The sequence below is a fragment of the Neoarius graeffei genome (genome assembly GCF_027579695.1).
Source record: "Neoarius graeffei isolate fNeoGra1 chromosome 18 unlocalized genomic scaffold, fNeoGra1.pri SUPER_18_unloc_1, whole genome shotgun sequence".
In the NCBI taxonomy this organism is placed as follows: Eukaryota; Metazoa; Chordata; class Actinopteri; order Siluriformes; family Ariidae; genus Neoarius; species Neoarius graeffei.
In genome coordinates this window covers 975,617-997,081 of record NW_026869982.1, presented here as the reverse complement: position 1 = coordinate 997,081, position 21,465 = coordinate 975,617, and the positions used below count along the sequence as shown (strand labels likewise).

General features: G+C 45.5%; 36 non-coding genes and 54 pseudogenes across 36 annotated transcripts; all 90 read left to right on the top strand.

Annotated features, from left to right (window-relative positions):
• The first annotated feature begins 102 nt into the window (after positions 1-102).
• Positions 103-221, top strand: LOC132880862 (5S ribosomal RNA; annotated as a pseudogene).
• Positions 222-333: 112 nt separating this feature from the next.
• LOC132876438 (5S ribosomal RNA) lies at positions 334-452 on the top strand. The gene has a single exon (XR_009652156.1). It is a non-coding gene; the product is annotated as a 5S ribosomal RNA (ribosomal RNA).
• Positions 453-574: 122 nt separating this feature from the next.
• Positions 575-693, top strand: LOC132879307 (5S ribosomal RNA; annotated as a pseudogene).
• Positions 694-812: 119 nt separating this feature from the next.
• On the top strand, positions 813-931 carry LOC132879898 (5S ribosomal RNA; annotated as a pseudogene).
• A 112-nt stretch (positions 932-1,043) lies between these two features.
• Positions 1,044-1,162, top strand: LOC132876437 (5S ribosomal RNA). Its single transcript, XR_009652155.1, has one exon. It is a non-coding gene; the product is annotated as a 5S ribosomal RNA (ribosomal RNA).
• A 122-nt stretch (positions 1,163-1,284) lies between these two features.
• LOC132879306 (5S ribosomal RNA) lies at positions 1,285-1,403 on the top strand (annotated as a pseudogene).
• Positions 1,404-1,522: 119 nt separating this feature from the next.
• LOC132881240 (5S ribosomal RNA) lies at positions 1,523-1,641 on the top strand (annotated as a pseudogene).
• A 179-nt stretch (positions 1,642-1,820) lies between these two features.
• On the top strand, positions 1,821-1,939 carry LOC132880861 (5S ribosomal RNA; annotated as a pseudogene).
• Positions 1,940-2,051: 112 nt separating this feature from the next.
• LOC132876436 (5S ribosomal RNA) lies at positions 2,052-2,170 on the top strand. Its single transcript, XR_009652154.1, has one exon. It is a non-coding gene; the product is annotated as a 5S ribosomal RNA (ribosomal RNA).
• Positions 2,171-2,294: 124 nt separating this feature from the next.
• On the top strand, positions 2,295-2,413 carry LOC132878090 (5S ribosomal RNA; annotated as a pseudogene).
• Positions 2,414-2,525: 112 nt separating this feature from the next.
• LOC132876434 (5S ribosomal RNA) lies at positions 2,526-2,644 on the top strand. Its single transcript, XR_009652152.1, has one exon. It is a non-coding gene; the product is annotated as a 5S ribosomal RNA (ribosomal RNA).
• A 159-nt stretch (positions 2,645-2,803) lies between these two features.
• LOC132880860 (5S ribosomal RNA) lies at positions 2,804-2,922 on the top strand (annotated as a pseudogene).
• Positions 2,923-3,034: 112 nt separating this feature from the next.
• Positions 3,035-3,153, top strand: LOC132877941 (5S ribosomal RNA). Its single transcript, XR_009653599.1, has one exon. It is a non-coding gene; the product is annotated as a 5S ribosomal RNA (ribosomal RNA).
• Positions 3,154-3,265: 112 nt separating this feature from the next.
• LOC132876433 (5S ribosomal RNA) lies at positions 3,266-3,384 on the top strand. The gene has a single exon (XR_009652151.1). It is a non-coding gene; the product is annotated as a 5S ribosomal RNA (ribosomal RNA).
• Positions 3,385-3,508: 124 nt separating this feature from the next.
• Positions 3,509-3,627, top strand: LOC132880858 (5S ribosomal RNA; annotated as a pseudogene).
• A 112-nt stretch (positions 3,628-3,739) lies between these two features.
• LOC132876432 (5S ribosomal RNA) lies at positions 3,740-3,858 on the top strand. The gene has a single exon (XR_009652150.1). It is a non-coding gene; the product is annotated as a 5S ribosomal RNA (ribosomal RNA).
• A 112-nt stretch (positions 3,859-3,970) lies between these two features.
• On the top strand, positions 3,971-4,089 carry LOC132876431 (5S ribosomal RNA). Its single transcript, XR_009652149.1, has one exon. It is a non-coding gene; the product is annotated as a 5S ribosomal RNA (ribosomal RNA).
• A 129-nt stretch (positions 4,090-4,218) lies between these two features.
• LOC132880857 (5S ribosomal RNA) lies at positions 4,219-4,337 on the top strand (annotated as a pseudogene).
• A 112-nt stretch (positions 4,338-4,449) lies between these two features.
• Positions 4,450-4,568, top strand: LOC132876430 (5S ribosomal RNA). Its single transcript, XR_009652148.1, has one exon. It is a non-coding gene; the product is annotated as a 5S ribosomal RNA (ribosomal RNA).
• Positions 4,569-4,690: 122 nt separating this feature from the next.
• LOC132879305 (5S ribosomal RNA) lies at positions 4,691-4,809 on the top strand (annotated as a pseudogene).
• Positions 4,810-4,928: 119 nt separating this feature from the next.
• Positions 4,929-5,047, top strand: LOC132880856 (5S ribosomal RNA; annotated as a pseudogene).
• A 112-nt stretch (positions 5,048-5,159) lies between these two features.
• Positions 5,160-5,278, top strand: LOC132876208 (5S ribosomal RNA). The gene has a single exon (XR_009651936.1). It is a non-coding gene; the product is annotated as a 5S ribosomal RNA (ribosomal RNA).
• A 122-nt stretch (positions 5,279-5,400) lies between these two features.
• Positions 5,401-5,519, top strand: LOC132879304 (5S ribosomal RNA; annotated as a pseudogene).
• Positions 5,520-5,643: 124 nt separating this feature from the next.
• Positions 5,644-5,762, top strand: LOC132880855 (5S ribosomal RNA; annotated as a pseudogene).
• Positions 5,763-5,874: 112 nt separating this feature from the next.
• Positions 5,875-5,993, top strand: LOC132876429 (5S ribosomal RNA). Its single transcript, XR_009652147.1, has one exon. It is a non-coding gene; the product is annotated as a 5S ribosomal RNA (ribosomal RNA).
• A 122-nt stretch (positions 5,994-6,115) lies between these two features.
• On the top strand, positions 6,116-6,234 carry LOC132879303 (5S ribosomal RNA; annotated as a pseudogene).
• A 119-nt stretch (positions 6,235-6,353) lies between these two features.
• Positions 6,354-6,472, top strand: LOC132880854 (5S ribosomal RNA; annotated as a pseudogene).
• A 112-nt stretch (positions 6,473-6,584) lies between these two features.
• LOC132876428 (5S ribosomal RNA) lies at positions 6,585-6,703 on the top strand. The gene has a single exon (XR_009652146.1). It is a non-coding gene; the product is annotated as a 5S ribosomal RNA (ribosomal RNA).
• A 122-nt stretch (positions 6,704-6,825) lies between these two features.
• On the top strand, positions 6,826-6,944 carry LOC132879301 (5S ribosomal RNA; annotated as a pseudogene).
• Positions 6,945-7,063: 119 nt separating this feature from the next.
• LOC132880853 (5S ribosomal RNA) lies at positions 7,064-7,182 on the top strand (annotated as a pseudogene).
• Positions 7,183-7,341: 159 nt separating this feature from the next.
• LOC132880851 (5S ribosomal RNA) lies at positions 7,342-7,460 on the top strand (annotated as a pseudogene).
• Positions 7,461-7,572: 112 nt separating this feature from the next.
• Positions 7,573-7,691, top strand: LOC132876427 (5S ribosomal RNA). The gene has a single exon (XR_009652145.1). It is a non-coding gene; the product is annotated as a 5S ribosomal RNA (ribosomal RNA).
• A 124-nt stretch (positions 7,692-7,815) lies between these two features.
• On the top strand, positions 7,816-7,934 carry LOC132878089 (5S ribosomal RNA; annotated as a pseudogene).
• Positions 7,935-8,046: 112 nt separating this feature from the next.
• Positions 8,047-8,165, top strand: LOC132876426 (5S ribosomal RNA). The gene has a single exon (XR_009652144.1). It is a non-coding gene; the product is annotated as a 5S ribosomal RNA (ribosomal RNA).
• A 139-nt stretch (positions 8,166-8,304) lies between these two features.
• On the top strand, positions 8,305-8,423 carry LOC132880850 (5S ribosomal RNA; annotated as a pseudogene).
• Positions 8,424-8,535: 112 nt separating this feature from the next.
• LOC132876425 (5S ribosomal RNA) lies at positions 8,536-8,654 on the top strand. The gene has a single exon (XR_009652143.1). It is a non-coding gene; the product is annotated as a 5S ribosomal RNA (ribosomal RNA).
• A 112-nt stretch (positions 8,655-8,766) lies between these two features.
• LOC132876423 (5S ribosomal RNA) lies at positions 8,767-8,885 on the top strand. The gene has a single exon (XR_009652141.1). It is a non-coding gene; the product is annotated as a 5S ribosomal RNA (ribosomal RNA).
• Positions 8,886-9,009: 124 nt separating this feature from the next.
• On the top strand, positions 9,010-9,128 carry LOC132880849 (5S ribosomal RNA; annotated as a pseudogene).
• A 112-nt stretch (positions 9,129-9,240) lies between these two features.
• LOC132876422 (5S ribosomal RNA) lies at positions 9,241-9,359 on the top strand. The gene has a single exon (XR_009652140.1). It is a non-coding gene; the product is annotated as a 5S ribosomal RNA (ribosomal RNA).
• A 112-nt stretch (positions 9,360-9,471) lies between these two features.
• Positions 9,472-9,590, top strand: LOC132876421 (5S ribosomal RNA). Its single transcript, XR_009652139.1, has one exon. It is a non-coding gene; the product is annotated as a 5S ribosomal RNA (ribosomal RNA).
• A 124-nt stretch (positions 9,591-9,714) lies between these two features.
• LOC132880848 (5S ribosomal RNA) lies at positions 9,715-9,833 on the top strand (annotated as a pseudogene).
• A 112-nt stretch (positions 9,834-9,945) lies between these two features.
• LOC132876420 (5S ribosomal RNA) lies at positions 9,946-10,064 on the top strand. Its single transcript, XR_009652138.1, has one exon. It is a non-coding gene; the product is annotated as a 5S ribosomal RNA (ribosomal RNA).
• A 122-nt stretch (positions 10,065-10,186) lies between these two features.
• LOC132879300 (5S ribosomal RNA) lies at positions 10,187-10,305 on the top strand (annotated as a pseudogene).
• A 119-nt stretch (positions 10,306-10,424) lies between these two features.
• Positions 10,425-10,543, top strand: LOC132880846 (5S ribosomal RNA; annotated as a pseudogene).
• Positions 10,544-10,655: 112 nt separating this feature from the next.
• Positions 10,656-10,774, top strand: LOC132876419 (5S ribosomal RNA). Its single transcript, XR_009652137.1, has one exon. It is a non-coding gene; the product is annotated as a 5S ribosomal RNA (ribosomal RNA).
• A 122-nt stretch (positions 10,775-10,896) lies between these two features.
• Positions 10,897-11,015, top strand: LOC132879299 (5S ribosomal RNA; annotated as a pseudogene).
• A 119-nt stretch (positions 11,016-11,134) lies between these two features.
• Positions 11,135-11,253, top strand: LOC132880845 (5S ribosomal RNA; annotated as a pseudogene).
• Positions 11,254-11,382: 129 nt separating this feature from the next.
• Positions 11,383-11,501, top strand: LOC132880844 (5S ribosomal RNA; annotated as a pseudogene).
• A 112-nt stretch (positions 11,502-11,613) lies between these two features.
• On the top strand, positions 11,614-11,732 carry LOC132876418 (5S ribosomal RNA). The gene has a single exon (XR_009652136.1). It is a non-coding gene; the product is annotated as a 5S ribosomal RNA (ribosomal RNA).
• A 122-nt stretch (positions 11,733-11,854) lies between these two features.
• Positions 11,855-11,973, top strand: LOC132879644 (5S ribosomal RNA; annotated as a pseudogene).
• A 124-nt stretch (positions 11,974-12,097) lies between these two features.
• On the top strand, positions 12,098-12,216 carry LOC132880843 (5S ribosomal RNA; annotated as a pseudogene).
• Positions 12,217-12,328: 112 nt separating this feature from the next.
• Positions 12,329-12,447, top strand: LOC132878014 (5S ribosomal RNA). The gene has a single exon (XR_009653669.1). It is a non-coding gene; the product is annotated as a 5S ribosomal RNA (ribosomal RNA).
• Positions 12,448-12,561: 114 nt separating this feature from the next.
• On the top strand, positions 12,562-12,680 carry LOC132880842 (5S ribosomal RNA; annotated as a pseudogene).
• Positions 12,681-12,834: 154 nt separating this feature from the next.
• On the top strand, positions 12,835-12,953 carry LOC132880841 (5S ribosomal RNA; annotated as a pseudogene).
• Positions 12,954-13,065: 112 nt separating this feature from the next.
• Positions 13,066-13,184, top strand: LOC132876416 (5S ribosomal RNA). The gene has a single exon (XR_009652135.1). It is a non-coding gene; the product is annotated as a 5S ribosomal RNA (ribosomal RNA).
• Positions 13,185-13,306: 122 nt separating this feature from the next.
• On the top strand, positions 13,307-13,425 carry LOC132879297 (5S ribosomal RNA; annotated as a pseudogene).
• Positions 13,426-13,549: 124 nt separating this feature from the next.
• Positions 13,550-13,668, top strand: LOC132880840 (5S ribosomal RNA; annotated as a pseudogene).
• Positions 13,669-13,780: 112 nt separating this feature from the next.
• On the top strand, positions 13,781-13,899 carry LOC132876415 (5S ribosomal RNA). Its single transcript, XR_009652134.1, has one exon. It is a non-coding gene; the product is annotated as a 5S ribosomal RNA (ribosomal RNA).
• A 122-nt stretch (positions 13,900-14,021) lies between these two features.
• Positions 14,022-14,140, top strand: LOC132879296 (5S ribosomal RNA; annotated as a pseudogene).
• A 119-nt stretch (positions 14,141-14,259) lies between these two features.
• On the top strand, positions 14,260-14,378 carry LOC132880839 (5S ribosomal RNA; annotated as a pseudogene).
• Positions 14,379-14,490: 112 nt separating this feature from the next.
• Positions 14,491-14,609, top strand: LOC132876414 (5S ribosomal RNA). The gene has a single exon (XR_009652133.1). It is a non-coding gene; the product is annotated as a 5S ribosomal RNA (ribosomal RNA).
• Positions 14,610-14,731: 122 nt separating this feature from the next.
• LOC132880063 (5S ribosomal RNA) lies at positions 14,732-14,850 on the top strand (annotated as a pseudogene).
• A 114-nt stretch (positions 14,851-14,964) lies between these two features.
• LOC132880838 (5S ribosomal RNA) lies at positions 14,965-15,083 on the top strand (annotated as a pseudogene).
• Positions 15,084-15,195: 112 nt separating this feature from the next.
• On the top strand, positions 15,196-15,314 carry LOC132876801 (5S ribosomal RNA). Its single transcript, XR_009652503.1, has one exon. It is a non-coding gene; the product is annotated as a 5S ribosomal RNA (ribosomal RNA).
• Positions 15,315-15,433: 119 nt separating this feature from the next.
• LOC132880837 (5S ribosomal RNA) lies at positions 15,434-15,552 on the top strand (annotated as a pseudogene).
• Positions 15,553-15,664: 112 nt separating this feature from the next.
• Positions 15,665-15,783, top strand: LOC132876413 (5S ribosomal RNA). The gene has a single exon (XR_009652132.1). It is a non-coding gene; the product is annotated as a 5S ribosomal RNA (ribosomal RNA).
• A 122-nt stretch (positions 15,784-15,905) lies between these two features.
• LOC132879295 (5S ribosomal RNA) lies at positions 15,906-16,024 on the top strand (annotated as a pseudogene).
• A 124-nt stretch (positions 16,025-16,148) lies between these two features.
• LOC132880835 (5S ribosomal RNA) lies at positions 16,149-16,267 on the top strand (annotated as a pseudogene).
• A 112-nt stretch (positions 16,268-16,379) lies between these two features.
• On the top strand, positions 16,380-16,498 carry LOC132876411 (5S ribosomal RNA). The gene has a single exon (XR_009652130.1). It is a non-coding gene; the product is annotated as a 5S ribosomal RNA (ribosomal RNA).
• A 127-nt stretch (positions 16,499-16,625) lies between these two features.
• Positions 16,626-16,744, top strand: LOC132879294 (5S ribosomal RNA; annotated as a pseudogene).
• A 119-nt stretch (positions 16,745-16,863) lies between these two features.
• On the top strand, positions 16,864-16,982 carry LOC132880834 (5S ribosomal RNA; annotated as a pseudogene).
• A 112-nt stretch (positions 16,983-17,094) lies between these two features.
• On the top strand, positions 17,095-17,213 carry LOC132876410 (5S ribosomal RNA). The gene has a single exon (XR_009652129.1). It is a non-coding gene; the product is annotated as a 5S ribosomal RNA (ribosomal RNA).
• A 122-nt stretch (positions 17,214-17,335) lies between these two features.
• On the top strand, positions 17,336-17,454 carry LOC132879961 (5S ribosomal RNA; annotated as a pseudogene).
• A 114-nt stretch (positions 17,455-17,568) lies between these two features.
• LOC132880833 (5S ribosomal RNA) lies at positions 17,569-17,687 on the top strand (annotated as a pseudogene).
• A 112-nt stretch (positions 17,688-17,799) lies between these two features.
• Positions 17,800-17,918, top strand: LOC132876800 (5S ribosomal RNA). Its single transcript, XR_009652502.1, has one exon. It is a non-coding gene; the product is annotated as a 5S ribosomal RNA (ribosomal RNA).
• Positions 17,919-18,037: 119 nt separating this feature from the next.
• LOC132880832 (5S ribosomal RNA) lies at positions 18,038-18,156 on the top strand (annotated as a pseudogene).
• A 112-nt stretch (positions 18,157-18,268) lies between these two features.
• Positions 18,269-18,387, top strand: LOC132876409 (5S ribosomal RNA). The gene has a single exon (XR_009652128.1). It is a non-coding gene; the product is annotated as a 5S ribosomal RNA (ribosomal RNA).
• A 122-nt stretch (positions 18,388-18,509) lies between these two features.
• LOC132879633 (5S ribosomal RNA) lies at positions 18,510-18,628 on the top strand (annotated as a pseudogene).
• A 124-nt stretch (positions 18,629-18,752) lies between these two features.
• On the top strand, positions 18,753-18,871 carry LOC132880831 (5S ribosomal RNA; annotated as a pseudogene).
• A 112-nt stretch (positions 18,872-18,983) lies between these two features.
• Positions 18,984-19,102, top strand: LOC132876408 (5S ribosomal RNA). Its single transcript, XR_009652127.1, has one exon. It is a non-coding gene; the product is annotated as a 5S ribosomal RNA (ribosomal RNA).
• Positions 19,103-19,224: 122 nt separating this feature from the next.
• On the top strand, positions 19,225-19,343 carry LOC132879642 (5S ribosomal RNA; annotated as a pseudogene).
• Positions 19,344-19,462: 119 nt separating this feature from the next.
• Positions 19,463-19,581, top strand: LOC132880829 (5S ribosomal RNA; annotated as a pseudogene).
• A 112-nt stretch (positions 19,582-19,693) lies between these two features.
• LOC132876407 (5S ribosomal RNA) lies at positions 19,694-19,812 on the top strand. Its single transcript, XR_009652126.1, has one exon. It is a non-coding gene; the product is annotated as a 5S ribosomal RNA (ribosomal RNA).
• Positions 19,813-19,926: 114 nt separating this feature from the next.
• On the top strand, positions 19,927-20,045 carry LOC132880828 (5S ribosomal RNA; annotated as a pseudogene).
• A 112-nt stretch (positions 20,046-20,157) lies between these two features.
• Positions 20,158-20,276, top strand: LOC132876799 (5S ribosomal RNA). Its single transcript, XR_009652501.1, has one exon. It is a non-coding gene; the product is annotated as a 5S ribosomal RNA (ribosomal RNA).
• Positions 20,277-20,400: 124 nt separating this feature from the next.
• On the top strand, positions 20,401-20,519 carry LOC132880827 (5S ribosomal RNA; annotated as a pseudogene).
• A 112-nt stretch (positions 20,520-20,631) lies between these two features.
• LOC132876406 (5S ribosomal RNA) lies at positions 20,632-20,750 on the top strand. Its single transcript, XR_009652125.1, has one exon. It is a non-coding gene; the product is annotated as a 5S ribosomal RNA (ribosomal RNA).
• Positions 20,751-20,872: 122 nt separating this feature from the next.
• LOC132879293 (5S ribosomal RNA) lies at positions 20,873-20,991 on the top strand (annotated as a pseudogene).
• Positions 20,992-21,115: 124 nt separating this feature from the next.
• LOC132880825 (5S ribosomal RNA) lies at positions 21,116-21,234 on the top strand (annotated as a pseudogene).
• A 112-nt stretch (positions 21,235-21,346) lies between these two features.
• Positions 21,347-21,465, top strand: LOC132876405 (5S ribosomal RNA). The gene has a single exon (XR_009652124.1). It is a non-coding gene; the product is annotated as a 5S ribosomal RNA (ribosomal RNA).

Genomic DNA, 21,465 nt, shown 5'->3' with positions numbered 1-21,465 from the left:
AATCTGTTTGAATTTTCCTTCTGCTCGCAAGGCAAGAATTTTCCTTCTGGGCGCAAGGCAAGGCAAGGCAAGGCAAGGCAAGGCACACATTTCCAGACTGTTGTTTACGTCCAAACCACTCTGACAATGCCTGATCCTGTCTGATCTGAGAAGCTAAACAGAGTTGGGCCTGGTTAGTACTTGAGTGTGAGACTGCCTAGGAATACCAGGTACTGTAAGCATTTTATTTTGTCTTCTTGCAGAAATCTGTTTGAATTTTCCTTCTGGTCGCAAGGCAAGAATTTTCCTTCTGATCGCAAGGCAAGAAAAACGGCACATTTCCAACAAGCTGTTGCTTACGGCCAAACCACTCTGACAACGCCTGATCCCGTCTGATCTCAGAAGCTAAACAGAGTTGGGCCTGGTTAGTACTTGAGTGGGAGACTGCCTAGGAATACCAGGTACTGTAAGCATTTTATTTTGTCTTCTTGCAGAAATCTGTTTGAATTTTCCTTCTGCTCGCAAGGCAATAATTTTCCTTCTGGGCGCAAGGCAAGGCAAGGCAAGAAAAACGGCACATTTCCAGCAAACTGTTGCTCACGGCCAAACCACTCTGACAATGCCTGATCCCGTCTGATTTCAGAAGCTAAACAGAGTTGGGCCTGGTTAGTACTTGAGTGGGAGACTGCCTAGGAATACCAGGTACTGTAAGCATTTTATTTTGTCTTCTTGCAGAAATCTGTTTGAATTTTCCTTCTGCTCGCAAGGCAAGAATTTTCCTTCTGGGCGCAAGGCAAGGCAAGGCAAGGCAAGGCACACATTTCCAGACTGCTGTTTACGTCCAAACCACTCTGACAATGCCTGATCCTGTCTGATCTGAGAAGCTAAACAGAGTTGGGCCTGGTTAGTACTTGAGTGGGAGACTGCCTAGGAATACCAGGTACTGTAAGCATTTTATTTTGTCTTCTTGCAGAAATCTGTTTGAATTTTCCTTCTGGTCGCAAGGCAAGAATTTTCCTTCTGATCGCAAGGCAAGAAAAACGGCACATTTCCAACAAGCTGTTGCTTACGGCCAAACCACTCTGACAACGCCTGATCCCGTCTGATCTCAGAAGCTAAACAGAGTTGGGCCTGGTTAGTACTTGAGTGGGAGACTGCCTAGGAATACCAGGTACTGTAAGCATTTTATTTTGTCTTCTTGCAGAAATCTGTTTGAATTTTCCTTCTGCTCGCAAGGCAATAATTTTCCTTCTGGGCGCAAGGCAAGGCAAGGCAAGAAAAACGGCACATTTCCAGCAAACTGTTGCTCACGGCCAAACCACTCTGACAATGCCTGATCCCGTCTGATTTCAGAAGCTAAACAGAGTTGGGCCTGGTTAGTACTTGAGTGGGAGACTGCCTAGGAATACCAGGTACTGTAAGCATTTTATTTTGTCTTCTTGCAGAAATCTGTTTGAATTTTCCTTCTGCTCGCAAGGCAAGAATTTTCCTTCTGGGCGCAAGGCAAGGCAAGGCAAGGCAAGGCACACATTTCCAGACTGTTGTTTACGTCCAAACCACTTTGACAATGCCTGATCCTGTCTGATCTGAGAAGCTAAACAGAGTTGGGCCTGGTTAGTACTTGAGTGTGAGACTGCCTAGGAATACCAGGTACTGTAAGCATTTTATTTTGTCTTCTTGCAGAAATCTGTTTGAATTTTCCTTCTGCTCGCAAGGCAAGAATTTTCCTTCTGGGCGCAAGGCAAGGCAAGGCAAGGCAAGGCAAGGCAAGGCAAGGCAAGGCAAGGCAAGGCAAGGCAAGGCAAGGCAAGGCAAGGCAAGGCACACATTTCCAGACTGTTGTTTACGTCCAAACCACTCTGACAATGCCTGATCCTGTCTGATCTGAGAAGCTAAACAGAGTTGGGCCTGGTTAGTACTTGAGTGTGAGACTGCCTAGGAATACCAGGTACTGTAAGCATTTTATTTTGTCTTCTTGCAGAAATCTGTTTGAATTTTCCTTCTGGTCGCAAGGCAAGAATTTTCCTTCTGATCGCAAGGCAAGAAAAACGGCACATTTCCAACAAGCTGTTGCTTACGGCCAAACCACTCTGACAACGCCTGATCCCGTCTGATCTCAGAAGCTAAACAGAGTTGGGCCTGGTTAGTACTTGAGTGGGAGACTGCCTAGGAATACCAGGTACTGTAAGCATTTTATTTTGTCTTCTTGCAGAAATCTGTTTGAATTTTCCTTCTGCTCGCAAGGCAAGAATTTTCCTTCTGGGCGCAAGGCAAGGCAAGGCAAGGCAAGGCAAGGCACACATTTCCAGACTGTTGTTTACGTCCAAACCACTCTGACAACGCCTGATCCCATCTGATCTCAGAAGCTAAACAGAGTTGGGCCTGGTTAGTACTTGAGTGGGAGACTGCCTAGGAATACCAGGTACTGTAAGCATTTTATTTTGTCTTCTTGCAGAAATCTGTTTGAATTTTCCTTCTGGTCGCAAGGCAAGAATTTTCCTTCTGATCGCAAGGCAAGAAAAACGGCACATTTCCAACAAGCTGTTGCTTACGGCCAAACCACTCTGACAACGCCTGATCCCGTCTGATCTCAGAAGCTAAACAGAGTTGGGCCTGGTTAGTACTTGAGTGGGAGACTGCCTAGGAATACCAGGTACTGTAAGCATTTTATTTTGTCTTCTTGCAGAAATCTGTTTGAATTTTCCTTCTGCTCGCAAGGCAAGAATTTTCCTTCTGGGCGCAAGGCAAGGCAAGGCAAGGCAAGGCAAGGCAAGGCAAGGCAAGGCAAGGCAAGGCAAGGCAAGGCACACATTTCCAGACTGTTGTTTACGTCCAAACCACTCTGACAATGCCTGATCCTGTCTGATCTGAGAAGCTAAACAGAGTTGGGCCTGGTTAGTACTTGAGTGTGAGACTGCCTAGGAATACCAGGTACTGTAAGCATTTTATTTTGTCTTCTTGCAGAAATCTGTTTGAATTTTCCTTCTGGTCGCAAGGCAAGAATTTTCCTTCTGATCGCAAGGCAAGAAAAACGGCACATTTCCAACAAGCTGTTGCTTACGGCCAAACCACTCTGACAACGCCTGATCCCGTCTGATCTCAAAAGCTAAACAGAGTTGGGCCTGGTTAGTACTTGAGTGGGAGACTGCCTAGGAATACCAGGTACTGTAAGCATTTTATTTTGTCTTCTTGCAGAAATCTGTTTGAATTTTCCTTCTGGTCGCAAGGCAAGAATTTTCCTTCTGATCGCAAGGCAAGAAAAACGGCACATTTCCAACAAGCTGTTGCTTACGGCCAAACCACTCTGACAACGCCTGATCCCGTCTGATCTCAGAAGCTAAACAGAGTTGGGCCTGGTTAGTACTTGAGTGGGAGACTGCCTAGGAATACCAGGTACTGTAAGCATTTTATTTTGTCTTCTTGCAGAAATCTGTTTGAATTTTCCTTCTGCTCGCAAGGCAAGAATTTTCCTTCTGGGCGCAAGGCAAGGCAAGGCAAGGCAAGGCAAGGCACACATTTCCAGACTGTTGTTTACGTCCAAACCACTCTGACAATGCCTGATCCTGTCTGATCTGAGAAGCTAAACAGAGTTGGGCCTGGTTAGTACTTGAGTGTGAGACTGCCTAGGAATACCAGGTACTGTAAGCATTTTATTTTGTCTTCTTGCAGAAATCTGTTTGAATTTTCCTTCTGGTCGCAAGGCAAGAATTTTCCTTCTGATCGCAAGGCAAGAAAAACGGCACATTTCCAACAAGCTGTTGCTTACGGCCAAACCACTCTGACAACGCCTGATCCCGTCTGATCTCAGAAGCTAAACAGAGTTGGGCCTGGTTAGTACTTGAGTGGGAGACTGCCTAGGAATACCAGGTACTGTAAGCATTTTATTTTGTCTTCTTGCAGAAATCTGTTTGAATTTTCCTTCTGGTCGCAAGGCAAGAATTTTCCTTCTGATCGCAAGGCAAGAAAAACGGCACATTTCCAACAAGCTGTTGCTTACGGCCAAACCACTCTGACAACGCCTGATCCCGTCTGATCTCAGAAGCTAAACAGAGTTGGGCCTGGTTAGTACTTGAGTGGGAGACTGCCTAGGAATACCAGGTACTGTAAGCATTTTATTTTGTCTTCTTGCAGAAATCTGTTTGAATTTTCCTTCTGCTCGCAAGGCAAGAATTTTCCTTCTGGGCGCAAGGCAAGGCAAGGCAAGGCAAGGCAAGGCAAGGCACACATTTCCAGACTGTTGTTTACGTCCAAACCACTCTGACAATGCCTGATCCTGTCTGATCTGAGAAGCTAAACAGAGTTGGGCCTGGTTAGTACTTGAGTGTGAGACTGCCTAGGAATACCAGGTACTGTAAGCATTTTATTTTGTCTTCTTGCAGAAATCTGTTTGAATTTTCCTTCTGGTCGCAAGGCAAGAATTTTCCTTCTGATCGCAAGGCAAGAAAAACGGCACATTTCCAACAAGCTGTTGCTTACGGCCAAACCACTCTGACAACGCCTGATCCCGTCTGATCTCAGAAGCTAAACAGAGTTGGGCCTGGTTAGTACTTGAGTGGGAGACTGCCTAGGAATACCAGGTACTGTAAGCATTTTATTTTGTCTTCTTGCAGAAATCTGTTTGAATTTTCCTTCTGCTCGCAAGGCAATAATTTTCCTTCTGGGCGCAAGGCAAGGCAAGGCAAGAAAAACGGCACATTTCCAGCAAACTGTTGCTCACGGCCAAACCACTCTGACAATGCCTGATCCCGTCTGATTTCAGAAGCTAAACAGAGTTGGGCCTGGTTAGTACTTGAGTGGGAGACTGCCTAGGAATACCAGGTACTGTAAGCATTTTATTTTGTCTTCTTGCAGAAATCTGTTTGAATTTTCCTTCTGCTCGCAAGGCAAGAATTTTCCTTCTGGGCGCAAGGCAAGGCAAGGCAAGGCAAGGCACACATTTCCAGACTGCTGTTTACGTCCAAACCACTCTGACAATGCCTGATCCTGTCTGATCTGAGAAGCTAAACAGAGTTGGGCCTGGTTAGTACTTGAGTGTGAGACTGCCTAGGAATACCAGGTACTGTAAGCATTTTATTTTGTCTTCTTGCAGAAATCTGTTTGAATTTTCCTTCTGGTCGCAAGGCAAGAATTTTCCTTCTGATCGCAAGGCAAGAAAAACGGCACATTTCCAACAAGCTGTTGCTTACGGCCAAACCACTCTGACAACGCCTGATCCCGTCTGATCTCAGAAGCTAAACAGAGTTGGGCCTGGTTAGTACTTGAGTGGGAGACTGCCTAGGAATACCAGGTGCTGTAAGCATTTTATTTTGTCTTCTTGCAGAAATCTGTTTGAATTTTCCTTCTGCTCGCAAGGCAATAATTTTCCTTCTGGGCGCAAGGCAAGGCAAGGCAAGAAAAACGGCACATTTCCAGCAAACTGTTGCTCACGGCCAAACCACTCTGACAATGCCTGATCCCGTCTGATTTCAGAAGCTAAACAGAGTTGGGCCTGGTTAGTACTTGAGTGGGAGACTGCCTAGGAATACCAGGTACTGTAAGCATTTTATTTTGTCTTCTTGCAGAAATCTGTTTGAATTTTCCTTCTGCTCGCAAGGCAAGAATTTTCCTTCTGGGCGCAAGGCAAGGCAAGGCAAGGCAAGGCAAGGCACACATTTCCAGACTGTTGTTTACGTCCAAACCACTCTGACAATGCCTGATCCTGTCTGATCTGAGAAGCTAAACAGAGTTGGGCCTGGTTAGTACTTGAGTGTGAGACTGCCTAGGAATACCAGGTACTGTAAGCATTTTATTTTGTCTTCTTGCAGAAATCTGTTTGAATTTTCCTTCTGGTCGCAAGGCAAGAATTTTCCTTCTGATCGCAAGGCAAGAAAAACGGCACATTTCCAACAAGCTGTTGCTTACGGCCAAACCACTCTGACAACGCCTGATCCCGTCTGATCTCAGAAGCTAAACAGAGTTGGGCCTGGTTAGTACTTGAGTGGGAGACTGCCTAGGAATACCAGGTACTGTAAGCATTTTATTTTGTCTTCTTGCAGAAATCTGTTTGAATTTTCCTTCTGCTCGCAAGGCAATAATTTTCCTTCTGGGCGCAAGGCAAGGCAAGGCAAGAAAAACGGCACATTTCCAGCAAACTGTTGCTCACGGCCAAACCACTCTGACAATGCCTGATCCCGTCTGATTTCAGAAGCTAAACAGAGTTGGGCCTGGTTAGTACTTGAGTGGGAGACTGCCTAGGAATACCAGGTACTGTAAGCATTTTATTTTGTCTTCTTGCAGAAATCTGTTTGAATTTTCCTTCTGCTCGCAAGGCAAGAATTTTCCTTCTGGGCGCAAGGCAAGGCAAGGCAAGGCAAGGCACACATTTCCAGACTGCTGTTTACGTCCAAACCACTCTGACAATGCCTGATCCTGTCTGATCTGAGAAGCTAAACAGAGTTGGGCCTGGTTAGTACTTGAGTGTGAGACTGCCTAGGAATACCAGGTACTGTAAGCATTTTATTTTGTCTTCTTGCAGAAATCTGTTTGAATTTTCCTTCTGGTCGCAAGGCAAGAATTTTCCTTCTGATCGCAAGGCAAGAAAAACGGCACATTTCCAACAAGCTGTTGCTTACGGCCAAACCACTCTGACAACGCCTGATCCCGTCTGATCTCAGAAGCTAAACAGAGTTGGGCCTGGTTAGTACTTGAGTGGGAGACTGCCTAGGAATACCAGGTACTGTAAGCATTTTATTTTGTCTTCTTGCAGAAATCTGTTTGAATTTTCCTTCTGCTCGCAAGGCAATAATTTTCCTTCTGGGTGCAAGGCAAGGCAAGGCAAGAAAAACGGCACATTTCCAGCAAACTGTTGCTCACGGCCAAACCACTCTGACAATGCCTGATCCCGTCTGATTTCAGAAGCTAAACAGAGTTGGGCCTGGTTAGTACTTGAGTGGGAGACTGCCTAGGAATACCAGGTACTGTAAGCATTTTATTTTGTCTTCTTGCAGAAATCTGTTTGAATTTTCCTTCTGCTCGCAAGGCAAGAATTTTCCTTCTGGGCGCAAGGCAAGGCAAGGCAAGGCAAGGCACACATTTCCAGACTGTTGTTTACGTCCAAACCACTCTGACAATGCCTGATCCTGTCTGATCTGAGAAGCTAAACAGAGTTGGGCCTGGTTAGTACTTGAGTGTGAGACTGCCTAGGAATACCAGGTACTGTAAGCATTTTATTTTGTCTTCTTGCAGAAATCTGTTTGAATTTTCCTTCTGCTCGCAAGGCAAGAATTTTCCTTCTGGGCGCAAGGCAAGGCAAGGCAAGGCAAGGCAAGGCAAGGCAAGGCAAGGCAAGGCAAGGCAAGGCAAGGCACACATTTCCAGACTGTTGTTTACGTCCAAACCACTCTGACAATGCCTGATCCTGTCTGATCTGAGAAGCTAAACAGAGTTGGGCCTGGTTAGTACTTGAGTGTGAGACTGCCTAGGAATACCAGGTACTGTAAGCATTTTATTTTGTCTTCTTGCAGAAATCTGTTTGAATTTTCCTTCTGGTCGCAAGGCAAGAATTTTCCTTCTGATCGCAAGGCAAGAAAAACGGCACATTTCCAACAAGCTGTTGCTTACGGCCAAACCACTCTGACAACGCCTGATCCCGTCTGATCTCAGAAGCTAAACAGAGTTGGGCCTGGTTAGTACTTGAGTGGGAGACTGCCTAGGAATACCAGGTACTGTAAGCATTTTATTTTGTCTTCTTGCAGAAATCTGTTTGAATTTTCCTTCTGCTCGCAAGGCAAGAATTTTCCTTCTGGGCGCAAGGCAAGGCAAGGCAAGGCAAGGCAAGGCACACATTTCCAGACTGTTGTTTACGTCCAAACCACTCTGACAACGCCTGATCCCATCTGATCTCAGAAGCTAAACAGAGTTGGGCCTGGTTAGTACTTGAGTGGGAGACTGCCTAGGAATACCAGGTACTGTAAGCATTTTATTTTGTCTTCTTGCAGAAATCTGTTTGAATTTTCCTTCTGGTCGCAAGGCAAGAATTTTCCTTCTGATCGCAAGGCAAGAAAAACGGCACATTTCCAACAAGCTGTTGCTTACGGCCAAACCACTCTGACAACGCCTGATCCCGTCTGATCTCAGAAGCTAAACAGAGTTGGGCCTGGTTAGTACTTGAGTGGGAGACTGCCTAGGAATACCAGGTACTGTAAGCATTTTATTTTGTCTTCTTGCAGAAATCTGTTTGAATTTTCCTTCTGCTCGCAAGGCAAGAATTTTCCTTCTGGGTGCAAGGCAAGGCAAGGCAAGGCAAGGCAAGGCAAGGCAAGGCAAGGCACACATTTCCAGACTGTTGTTTACGTCCAAACCACTCTGACAATGCCTGATCCTGTCTGATCTGAGAAGCTAAACAGAGTTGGGCCTGGTTAGTACTTGAGTGTGAGACTGCCTAGGAATACCAGGTACTGTAAGCATTTTATTTTGTCTTCTTGCAGAAATCTGTTTGAATTTTCCTTCTGGTCGCAAGGCAAGAATTTTCCTTCTGATCGCAAGGCAAGAAAAACGGCACATTTCCAACAAGCTGTTGCTTACGGCCAAACCACTCTGACAACGCCTGATCCCGTCTGATCTCAGAAGCTAAACAGAGTTGGGCCTGGTTAGTACTTGAGTGGGAGACTGCCTAGGAATACCAGGTACTGTAAGCATTTTATTTTGTCTTCTTGCAGAAATCTGTTTGAATTTTCCTTCTGGTCGCAAGGCAAGAATTTTCCTTCTGATCGCAAGGCAAGAAAAACGGCACATTTCCAACAAGCTGTTGCTTACGGCCAAACCACTCTGACAACGCCTGATCCCGTCTGATCTCAGAAGCTAAACAGAGTTGGGCCTGGTTAGTACTTGAGTGGGAGACTGCCTAGGAATACCAGGTACTGTAAGCATTTTATTTTGTCTTCTTGCAGAAATCTGTTTGAATTTTCCTTCTGCTCGCAAGGCAAGAATTTTCCTTCTGGGCGCAAGGCAAGGCAAGGCAAGGCAAGGCAAGGCACACATTTCCAGACTGTTGTTTACGTCCAAACCACTCTGACAATGCCTGATCCTGTCTGATCTGAGAAGCTAAACAGAGTTGGGCCTGGTTAGTACTTGAGTGTGAGACTGCCTAGGAATACCAGGTACTGTAAGCATTTTATTTTGTCTTCTTGCAGAAATCTGTTTGAATTTTCCTTCTGGTCGCAAGGCAAGAATTTTCCTTCTGATCGCAAGGCAAGAAAAACGGCACATTTCCAACAAGCTGCTGCTTACGGCCAAACCACTCTGACAACGCCTGATCCCGTCTGATCTCAGAAGCTAAACAGAGTTGGGCCTGGTTAGTACTTGAGTGGGAGACTGCCTAGGAATACCAGGTACTGTAAGCATTTTATTTTGTCTTCTTGCAGAAATCTGTTTGAATTTTCCTTCTGGTCGCAAGGCAAGAATTTTCCTTCTGATCGCAAGGCAAGAAAAACGGCACATTTCCAACAAGCTGTTGCTTACGGCCAAACCACTCTGACAACGCCTGATCCCGTCTGATCTCAGAAGCTAAACAGAGTTGGGCCTGGTTAGTACTTGAGTGGGAGACTGCCTAGGAATACCAGGTACTGTAAGCATTTTATTTTGTCTTCTTGCAGAAATCTGTTTGAATTTTCCTTCTGCTCGCAAGGCAAGAATTTTCCTTCTGGGCGCAAGGCAAGGCAAGGCAAGGCAAGGCAAGGCACACATTTCCAGACTGTTGTTTACGTCCAAACCACTCTGACAATGCCTGATCCTGTCTGATCTGAGAAGCTAAACAGAGTTGGGCCTGGTTAGTACTTGAGTGTGAGACTGCCTAGGAATACCAGGTACTGTAAGCATTTTATTTTGTCTTCTTGCAGAAATCTGTTTGAATTTTCCTTCTGGTCGCAAGGCAAGAATTTTCCTTCTGATCGCAAGGCAAGAAAAACGGCACATTTCCAACAAGCTGTTGCTTACGGCCAAACCACTCTGACAACGCCTGATCCCGTCTGATCTCAGAAGCTAAACAGAGTTGGGCCTGGTTAGTACTTGAGTGGGAGACTGCCTAGGAATACCAGGTACTGTAAGCATTTTATTTTGTCTTCTTGCAGAAATCTGTTTGAATTTTCCTTCTGCTCGCAAGGCAATAATTTTCCTTCTGGGCGCAAGGCAAGGCAAGGCAAGAAAAACGGCACATTTCCAGCAAACTGTTGCTCACGGCCAAACCACTCTGACAATGCCTGATCCCGTCTGATTTCAGAAGCTAAACAGAGTTGGGCCTGGTTAGTACTTGAGTGGGAGACTGCCTAGGAATACCAGGTACTGTAAGCATTTTATTTTGTCTTCTTGCAGAAATCTGTTTGAATTTTCCTTCTGCTCGCAAGGCAAGAATTTTCCTTCTGGGCGCAAGGCAAGGCAAGGCAAGGCAAGGCACACATTTCCAGACTGCTGTTTACGTCCAAACCACTCTGACAATGCCTGATCCTGTCTGATCTGAGAAGCTAAACAGAGTTGGGCCTGGTTAGTACTTGAGTGTGAGACTGCCTAGGAATACCAGGTACTGTAAGCATTTTATTTTGTCTTCTTGCAGAAATCTGTTTGAATTTTCCTTCTGGTCGCAAGGCAAGAATTTTCCTTCTGATCGCAAGGCAAGAAAAACGGCACATTTCCAACAAGCTGTTGCTTACGGCCAAACCACTCTGACAACGCCTGATCCCGTCTGATCTCAGAAGCTAAACAGAGTTGGGCCTGGTTAGTACTTGAGTGGGAGACTGCCTAGGAATACCAGGTACTGTAAGCATTTTATTTTGTCTTCTTGCAGAAATCTGTTTGAATTTTCCTTCTGCTCGCAAGGCAATAATTTTCCTTCTGGGCGCAAGGCAAGGCAAGGCAAGAAAAACGGCACATTTCCAGCAAACTGTTGCTCACGGCCAAACCACTCTGACAATGCCTGATCCCGTCTGATTTCAGAAGCTAAACAGAGTTGGGCCTGGTTAGTACTTGAGTGGGAGACTGCCTAGGAATACCAGGTACTGTAAGCATTTTATTTTGTCTTCTTGCAGAAATCTGTTTGAATTTTCCTTCTGCTCGCAAGGCAAGAATTTTCCTTCTGGGCGCAAGGCAAGGCAAGGCAAGGCAAGGCACACATTTCCAGACTGTTGTTTACGTCCAAACCACTCTGACAATGCCTGATCCTGTCTGATCTGAGAAGCTAAACAGAGTTGGGCCTGGTTAGTACTTGAGTGTGAGACTGCCTAGGAATACCAGGTACTGTAAGCATTTTATTTTGTCTTCTTGCAGAAATCTGTTTGAATTTTCCTTCTGCTCGCAAGGCAAGAATTTTCCTTCTGGGCGCAAGGCAAGGCAAGGCAAGGCAAGGCAAGGCAAGGCACACATTTCCAGACTGTTGTTTACGTCCAAACCACTCTGACAATGCCTGATCCTGTCTGATCTGAGAAGCTAAACAGAGTTGGGCCTGGTTAGTACTTGAGTGTGAGACTGCCTAGGAATACCAGGTACTGTAAGCATTTTATTTTGTCTTCTTGCAGAAATCTGTTTGAATTTTCCTTCTGGTCGCAAGGCAAGAATTTTCCTTCTGATCGCAAGGCAAGAAAAACGGCACATTTCCAACAAGCTGTTGCTTACGGCCAAACCACTCTGACAACGCCTGATCCCGTCTGATCTCAGAAGCTAAACAGAGTTGGGCCTGGTTAGTACTTGAGTGGGAGACTGCCTAGGAATACCAGGTACTGTAAGCATTTTATTTTGTCTTCTTGCAGAAATCTGTTTGAATTTTCCTTCTGCTAGCAAGGCAATAATTTTCCTTCTGGGCGCAAGGCAAGGCAAGGCAAGAAAAACGGCACATTTCCAGCAAACTGTTGCTCACGGCCAAACCACTCTGACAATGCCTGATACCGTCTGATTTCAGAAGCTAAACAGAGTTGGGCCTGGTTAGTACTTGAGTGGGAGACTGCCTAGGAATACCAGGTACTGTAAGCATTTTATTTTGTCTTCTTGCAGAAATCTGTTTGAATTTTCCTTCTGCTCGCAAGGCAAGAATTTTCCTTCTGGGCGCAAGGCAAGGCAAGGCAAGGCAAGGCAAGGCACACATTTCCAGACTGTTGTTTACGTCCAAACCACTCTGACAATGCCTGATCCTGTCTGATCTGAGAAGCTAAACAGAGTTGGGCCTGGTTAGTACTTGAGTGTGAGACTGCCTAGGAATACCAGGTACTGTAAGCATTTTATTTTGTCTTCTTGCAGAAATCTGTTTGAATTTTCCTTCTGGTCGCAAGGCAAGAATTTTCCTTCTGATCGCAAGGCAAGAAAAACGGCACATTTCCAACAAGCTGTTGCTTACGGCCAAACCACTCTGACAACGCCTGATCCTGTCTGATCTCAGAAGCTAAACAGAGTTGGGCCTGGTTAGTACTTGAGTGGGAGACTGCCTAGGAATACCAGGTACTGTAAGCATTTTATTTTGTCTTCTTGCAGAAATCTGTTTGAATTTTCCTTCTGCTCGCAAGGCAAGAATTTTCCTTCTGGGCGCAAGGCAAGGCAAGGCAAGGCACACATTTCCAGACTGTTGTTTACGTCCAAACCACTCTGACAATGCCTGATCCTGTCTGATCTGAGAAGCTAAACAGAGTTGGGCCTGGTTAGTACTTGAGTGTGAGACTGCCTAGGAATACCAGGTACTGTAAGCATTTTATTTTGTCTTCTTGCAGAAATCTGTTTGAATTTTCCTTCTGGTCGCAAGGCAAGAATTTTCCTTCTGGGCGCAAGGCAAGGCAAGGCAAGGCAAGGCAAGGCAAGGCAAGGCAAGGCAAGGCAAGGCAAGGCACACATTTCCAGACTGTTGTTTACGTCCAAACCACTCTGACAATGCCTGATCCTGTCTGATCTGAGAAGCTAAACAGAGTTGGGCCTGGTTAGTACTTGAGTGTGAGACTGCCTAGGAATACCAGGTACTGTAAGCATTTTATTTTGTCTTCTTGCAGAAATCTGTTTGAATTTTCCTTCTGGTCGCAAGGCAAGAATTTTCCTTCTGATCGCAAGGCAAGAAAAACGGCACATTTCCAACAAGCTATTGCTTACGGCCAAACCACTCTGACAACGCCTGATCCCGTCTGATCTCAGAAGCTAAACAGAGTTGGGCCTGGTTAGTACTTGAGTGGGAGACTGCCTAGGAATACCAGGTACTGTAAGCATTTTATTTTGTCTTCTTGCAGAAATCTGTTTGAATTTTCCTTCTGCTAGCAAGGCAATAATTTTCCTTCTGGGCGCAAGGCAAGGCAAGGCAAGAAAAACGGCACATTTCCAGCAAACTGTTGCTCACGGCCAAACCACTCTGACAATGCCTGATCCCGTCTGATTTCAGAAGCTAAACAGAGTTGGGCCTGGTTAGTACTTGAGTGGGAGACTGCCTAGGAATACCAGGTACTGTAAGCATTTTATTTTGTCTTCTTGCAGAAATCTGTTTGAATTTTCCTTCTGCTCGCAAGGCAAGAATTTTCCTTCTGGGCGCAAGGCAAGGCAAGGCAAGGCAAGGCAAGGCACACATTTCCAGACTGTTGTTTACGTCCAAACCACTCTGACAATGCCTGATCCTGTCTGATCTGAGAAGCTAAACAGAGTTGGGCCTGGTTAGTACTTGAGTGTGAGACTGCCTAGGAATACCAGGTACTGTAAGCATTTTATTTTGTCTTCTTGCAGAAATCTGTTTGAATTTTCCTTCTGGTCGCAAGGCAAGAATTTTCCTTCTGATCGCAAGGCAAGAAAAACGGCACATTTCCAACAAGCTGTTGCTTACGGCCAAACCACTCTGACAACGCCTGATCCCGTCTGATCTCAGAAGCTAAACAGAGTTGGGCCTGGTTAGTACTTGAGTGGGAGACTGCCTAGGAATACCAGGTACTGTAAGCATTTTATTTTGTCTTCTTGCAGAAATCTGTTTGAATTTTCCTTCTGCTCGCAAGGCAATAATTTTCCTTCTGGGTGCAAGGCAAGGCAAGGCAAGAAAAACGGCACATTTCCAGCAAACTGTTGCTCACGGCCAAACCACTCTGACAATGCCTGATCCCGTCTGATTTCAGAAGCTAAACAGAGTTGGGCCTGGTTAGTACTTGAGTGGGAGACTGCCTAGGAATACCAGGTACTGTAAGCATTTTATTTTGTCTTCTTGCAGAAATCTGTTTGAATTTTCCTTCTGCTCGCAAGGCAAGAATTTTCCTTCTGGGCGCAAGGCAAGGCAAGGCAAGGCAAGGCACACATTTCCAGACTGTTGTTTACGTCCAAACCACTCTGACAATGCCTGATCCTGTCTGATCTGAGAAGCTAAACAGAGTTGGGCCTGGTTAGTACTTGAGTGTGAGACTGCCTAGGAATACCAGGTACTGTAAGCATTTTATTTTGTCTTCTTGCAGAAATCTGTTTGAATTTTCCTTCTGGTCGCAAGGCAAGAATTTTCCTTCTGATCGCAAGGCAAGAAAAACGGCACATTTCCAACAAGCTGTTGCTTACGGCCAAACCACTCTGACAACGCCTGATCCCGTCTGATCTCAGAAGCTAAACAGAGTTGGGCCTGGTTAGTACTTGAGTGGGAGACTGCCTAGGAATACCAGGTACTGTAAGCATTTTATTTTGTCTTCTTGCAGAAATCTGTTTGAATTTTCCTTCTGCTCGCAAGGCAATAATTTTCCTTCTGGGCGCAAGGCAAGGCAAGGCAAGAAAAACGGCACATTTCCAGCAAACTGTTGCTCACGGCCAAACCACTCTGACAATGCCTGATCCCGTCTGATTTCAGAAGCTAAACAGAGTTTTGCCTGGTTAGTACTTGAGTGGGAGACTGCCTAGGAATACCAGGTACTGTAAGCATTTTATTTTGTCTTCTTGCAGAAATCTGTTTGAATTTTCCTTCTGCTCGCAAGGCAAGAATTTTCCTTCTGGGCGCAAGGCAAGGCAAGGCAAGGCACACATTTCCAGACTGTTGTTTACGTCCAAACCACTCTGACAATGCCTGATCCTGTCTGATCTGAGAAGCTAAACAGAGTTGGGCCTGGTTAGTACTTGAGTGTGAGACTGCCTAGGAATACCAGGTACTGTAAGCATTTTATTTTGTCTTCTTGCAGAAATCTGTTTGAATTTTCCTTCTGGTCGCAAGGCAAGAATTTTCCTTCTGATCGCAAGGCAAGAAAAACGGCACATTTCCAACAAGCTGTTGCTTACGGCCAAACCACTCTGAGAACGCCTGATCCCGTCTGATCTCAGAAGCTAAACAGAGTTGGGCCTGGTTAGTACTTGAGTGGGAGACTGCCTAGGAATACCAGGTACTGTAAGCATTTTATTTTGTCTTCTTGCAGAAATCTGTTTGAATTTTCCTTCTGCTCGCAAGGCAAGAATTTTCCTTCTGGGCGCAAGGCAAGGCAAGGCAAGGCAAGGCACACATTTCCAGACTGTTGTTTACGTCCAAACCACTCTGACAATGCCTGATCCTGTCTGATCTGAGAAGCTAAACAGAGTTGGGCCTGGTTAGTACTTGAGTGTGAGACTGCCTAGGAATACCAGGTACTGTAAGCATTTTATTTTGTCTTCTTGCAGAAATCTGTTTGAATTTTCCTTCTGGTCGCAAGGCAAGAATTTTCCTTCTGATCGCAAGGCAAGAAAAACGGCACATTTCCAACAAGCTGTTGCTTACGGCCAAACCACTCTGACAACGCCTGATCCCGTCTGATCTCAGAAGCTAAACAGAGTTGGGCCTGGTTAGTACTTGAGTGGGAGACTGCCTAGGAATACCAGGTACTGTAAGCATTTTATTTTGTCTTCTTGCAGAAATCTGTTTGAATTTTCCTTCTGCTCGCAAGGCAATAATTTTCCTTCTGGGCGCAAGGCAAGGCAAGGCAAGAAAAACGGCACATTTCCAGCAAACTGCTGCTCACGGCCAAACCACTCTGACAATGCCTGATCCCGTCTGATTTCAGAAGCTAAACAGAGTTGGGCCTGGTTAGTACTTGAGTGGGAGACTGCCTAGGAATACCAGGTACTGTAAGCATTTTATTTTGTCTTCTTGCAGAAATCTGTTTGAATTTTCCTTCTGCTCGCAAGGCAAGAATTTTCCTTCTGGGCGCAAGGCAAGGCAAGGCAAGGCAAGGCAAGGCACACATTTCCAGACTGTTGTTTACGTCCAAACCACTCTGACAATGCCTGATCCTGTCTGATCTGAGAAGCTAAACAGAGTTGGGCCTGGTTAGTACTTGAGTGTGAGACTGCCTAGGAATACCAGGTACTGTAAGCATTTTATTTTGTCTTCTTGCAGAAATCTGTTTGAATTTTCCTTCTGGTCGCAAGGCAAGAATTTTCCTTCTGATCGCAAGGCAAGAAAAACGGCACATTTCCAACAAGCTGTTGCTTACGGCCAAACCACTCTGACAACGCCTGATCCCGTCTGATCTCAGAAGCTAAACAGAGTTGGGCCTGGTTAGTACTTGAGTGGGAGACTGCCTAGGAATACCAGGTACTGTAAGCATTTTATTTTGTCTTCTTGCAGAAATCTGTTTGAATTTTCCTTCTGCTCGCAAGGCAATAATTTTCCTTCTGGGTGCAAGGCAAGGCAAGGCAAGGCAAGAAAAACGGCACATTTCCAGCAAACTGTTGCTCACGGCCAAACCACTCTGACAATGCCTGATCCCGTCTGATTTCAGAAGCTAAACAGAGTTGGGCCTGGTTAGTACTTGAGTGGGAGACTGCCTAGGAATACCAGGTACTGTAAGCATTTTATTTTGTCTTCTTGCAGAAATCTGTTTGAATTTTCCTTCTGCTCGCAAGGCAAGAATTTTCCTTCTGGGCGCAAGGCAAGGCAAGGCAAGGCAAGGCACACATTTCCAGACTGTTGTTTACGTCCAAACCACTCTGACAATGCCTGATCCTGTCTGATCTGAGAAGCTAAACAGAGTTGGGCCTGGTTAGTACTTGAGTGTGAGACTGCCTAGGAATACCAGGTACTGTAAGCATTTTATTTTGTCTTCTTGCAGAAATCTGTTTGAATTTTCCTTCTGGTCGCAAGGCAAGAATTTTCCTTCTGATCGCAAGGCAAGAAAAACGGCACATTTCCAACAAGCTGTTGCTTACGGCCAAACCACTCTGACAACGCCTGATCCCGTCTGATCTCAGAAGCTAAACAGAGTTGGGCCTGGTTAGTACTTGAGTGGGAGACTGCCTAGGAATACCAGGTACTGTAAGCATTTTATTTTGTCTTCTTGCAGAAATCTGTTTGAATTTTCCTTCTGCTCGCAAGGCAATAATTTTCCTTCTGGGCGCAAGGCAAGGCAAGGCAAGAAAAACGGCACATTTCCAGCAAACTGTTGCTCACGGCCAAACCACTCTGACAATGCCTGATCCCGTCTGATTTCAGAAGCTAAACAGAGTTTTGCCTGGTTAGTACTTGAGTGGGAGACTGCCTAGGAATACCAGGTACTGTAAGCATTTTATTTTGTCTTCTTGCAGAAATCTGTTTGAATTTTCCTTCTGCTCGCAAGGCAAGAATTTTCCTTCTGGGCGCAAGGCAAGGCAAGGCAAGGCACACATTTCCAGACTGTTGTTTACGTCCAAACCACTCTGACAATGCCTGATCCTGTCTGATCTGAGAAGCTAAACAGAGTTGGGCCTGGTTAGTACTTGAGTGTGAGACTGCCTAGGAATACCAGGTACTGTAAGCATTTTATTTTGTCTTCTTGCAGAAATCTGTTTGAATTTTCCTTCTGGTCGCAAGGCAAGAATTTTCCTTCTGATCGCAAGGCAAGAAAAACGGCACATTTCCAACAAGCTGTTGCTTACGGCCAAACCACTCTGAGAACGCCTGATCCCGTCTGATCTCAGAAGCTAAACAGAGTTGGGCCTGGTTAGTACTTGAGTGGGAGACTGCCTAGGAATACCAGGTACTGTAAGCATTTTATTTTGTCTTCTTGCAGAAATCTGTTTGAATTTTCCTTCTGCTCGCAAGGCAAGAATTTTCCTTCTGGGCGCAAGGCAAGGCAAGGCAAGGCAAGGCACACATTTCCAGACTGTTGTTTACGTCCAAACCACTCTGACAATGCCTGATCCTGTCTGATCTGAGAAGCTAAACAGAGTTGGGCCTGGTTAGTACTTGAGTGTGAGACTGCCTAGGAATACCAGGTACTGTAAGCATTTTATTTTGTCTTCTTGCAGAAATCTGTTTGAATTTTCCTTCTGGTCGCAAGGCAAGAATTTTCCTTCTGATCGCAAGGCAAGAAAAACGGCACATTTCCAACAAGCTATTGCTTACGGCCAAACCACTCTGACAACGCCTGATCCCGTCTGATCTCAGAAGCTAAACAGAGTTGGGCCTGGTTAGTACTTGAGTGGGAGACTGCCTAGGAATACCAGGTACTGTAAGCATTTTATTTTGTCTTCTTGCAGAAATCTGTTTGAATTTTCCTTCTGCTAGCAAGGCAATAATTTTCCTTCTGGGCGCAAGGCAAGGCAAGGCAAGAAAAACGGCACATTTCCAGCAAACTGTTGCTCACGGCCAAACCACTCTGACAATGCCTGATCCCGTCTGATTTCAGAAGCTAAACAGAGTTGGGCCTGGTTAGTACTTGAGTGTGAGACTGCCTAGGAATACCAGGTACTGTAAGCATTTTATTTTGTCTTCTTGCAGAAATCTGTTTGAATTTTCCTTCTGCTCGCAAGGCAAGAATTTTCCTTCTGGGCGCAAGGCAAGGCAAGGCAAGGCAAGGCAAGGCACACATTTCCAGACTGTTGTTTACGTCCAAACCACTCTGACAATGCCTGATCCTGTCTGATCTGAGAAGCTAAACAGAGTTGGGCCTGGTTAGTACTTGAGTGTGAGACTGCCTAGGAATACCAGGTACTGTAAGCATTTTATTTTGTCTTCTTGCAGAAATCTGTTTGAATTTTCCTTCTGGTCGCAAGGCAAGAATTTTCCTTCTGATCGCAAGGCAAGAAAAACGGCACATTTCCAACAAGCTGTTGCTTACGGCCAAACCACTCTGACAACGCCTGATCCCGTCTGATCTCAGAAGCTAAACAGAGTTGGGCCTGGTTAGTACTTGAGTGGGAGACTGCCTAGGAATACCAGGTACTGTAAGCATTTTATTTTGTCTTCTTGCAGAAATCTGTTTGAATTTTCCTTCTGCTCGCAAGGCAATAATTTTCCTTCTGGGTGCAAGGCAAGGCAAGGCAAGAAAAACGGCACATTTCCAGCAAACTGTTGCTCACGGCCAAACCACTCTGACAATGCCTGATCCCGTCTGATTTCAGAAGCTAAACAGAGTTGGGCCTGGTTAGTACTTGAGTGGGAGACTGCCTAGGAATACCAGGTACTCTAAGCATTTTATTTTGTCTTCTTGCAGAAATCTGTTTGAATTTTCCTTCTGCTCGCAAGGCAAGAATTTTCCTTCTGGGCGCAAGGCAAGGCAAGGCAAGGCAAGGCACACATTTCCAGACTGTTGTTTACGTCCAAACCACTCTGACAATGCCTGATCCTGTCTGATCTGAGAAGCTAAACAGAGTTGGGCCTGGTTAGTACTTGAGTGTGAGACTGCCTAGGAATACCAGGTACTGTAAGCATTTTATTTTGTCTTCTTGCAGAAATCTGTTTGAATTTTCCTTCTGGTCGCAAGGCAAGAATTTTCCTTCTGATCGCAAGGCAAGAAAAACGGCACATTTCCAACAAGCTGTTGCTTACGGCCAAACCACTCTGACAACGCCTGATCCCGTCTGATCTCAGAAGCTAAACAGAGTTGGGCCTGGTTAGTACTTGAGTGGGAGACTGCCTAGGAATACCAGGTACTGTAAGCATTTTATTTTGTCTTCTTGCAGAAATCTGTTTGAATTTTCCTTCTGCTCGCAAGGCAAGAATTTTCCTTCTGGGCGCAAGGCAAGGCAAGGCAAGGCACACATTTCCAGACTGTTGTTTACGTCCAAACCACTCTGACAATGCCTGATCCTGTCTGATCTGAGAAGCTAAACAGAGTTGGGCCTGGTTAGTACTTGAGTGTGAGACTGCCTAGGAATACCAGGTACTGTAAGCATTTTATTTTGTCTTCTTGCAGAAATCTGTTTGAATTTTCCTTCTGGTCGCAAGGCAAGAATTTTCCTTCTGATCGCAAGGCAAGAAAAACGGCACATTTCCAACAAGCTGTTGCTTACGGCCAAACCACTCTGAGAACGCCTGATCCCGTCTGATCTCAGAAGCTAAACAGAGTTGGGCCTGGTTAGTACTTGAGTGGGAGACTGCCTAGGAATACCAGGTACTGTAAGCATTTTATTTTGTCTTCTTGCAGAAATCTGTTTGAATTTTCCTTCTGCTCGCAAGGCAAGAATTTTCCTTCTGGGAGCAAGGCAAGGCAAGGCAAGGCAAGGCAAGGCACACATTTCCAGACTGTTGTTTACGTCCAAACCACTCTGACAATGCCTGATCCTGTCTGATCTGAGAAGCTAAACAGAGTTGGGCCTGGTTAGTACTTGAGTGTGAGACTGCCTAGGAATACCAGGTACTGTAAGCATTTTATTTTGTCTTCTTGCAGAAATCTGTTTGAATTTTCCTTCTGGTCGCAAGGCAAGAATTTTCCTTCTGATCGCAAGGCAAGAAAAACGGCACATTTCCAACAAGCTATTGCTTACGGCCAAACCACTCTGACAACGCCTGATCCCGTCTGATCTCAGAAGCTAAACAGAGTTGGGCCTGGTTAGTACTTGAGTGGGAGACTGCCTAGGAATACCAGGTACTGTAAGCATTTTATTTTGTCTTCTTGCAGAAATCTGTTTGAATTTTCCTTCTGCTAGCAAGGCAATAATTTTCCTTCTGGGCGCAAGGCAAGGCAAGGCAAGAAAAACGGCACATTTCCAGCAAACTGTTGCTCACGGCCAAACCACTCTGACAATGCCTGATCCCGTCTGATTTCAGAAGCTAAACAGAGTTGGGCCTGGTTAGTACTTGAGTGGGAGACTGCCTAGGAATACCAGGTACTGTAAGCATTTTATTTTGTCTTCTTGCAGAAATCTGTTTGAATTTTCCTTCTGCTCGCAAGGCAAGAATTTTCCTTCTGGGCGCAAGGCAAGGCAAGGCAAGGCAAGGCAAGGCACACATTTCCAGACTGTTGTTTACGTCCAAACCACTCTGACAATGCCTGATCCTGTCTGATCTGAGAAGCTAAACAGAGTTGGGCCTGGTTAGTACTTGAGTGTGAGACTGCCTAGGAATACCAGGTACTGTAAGCATTTTATTTTGTCTTCTTGCAGAAATCTGTTTGAATTTTCCTTCTGGTCGCAAGGCAAGAATTTTCCTTCTGATCGCAAGGCAAGAAAAACGGCACATTTCCAGCAAGCTGTTGCTTACGGCCAAACCACTCTGACAACGCCTGATCCCGTCTGATCTCAGAAGCTAAACAGAGTTGGGCCTGGTTAGTACTTGAGTGGGAGACTGCCTAGGAATACCAGGTACTGTAAGCA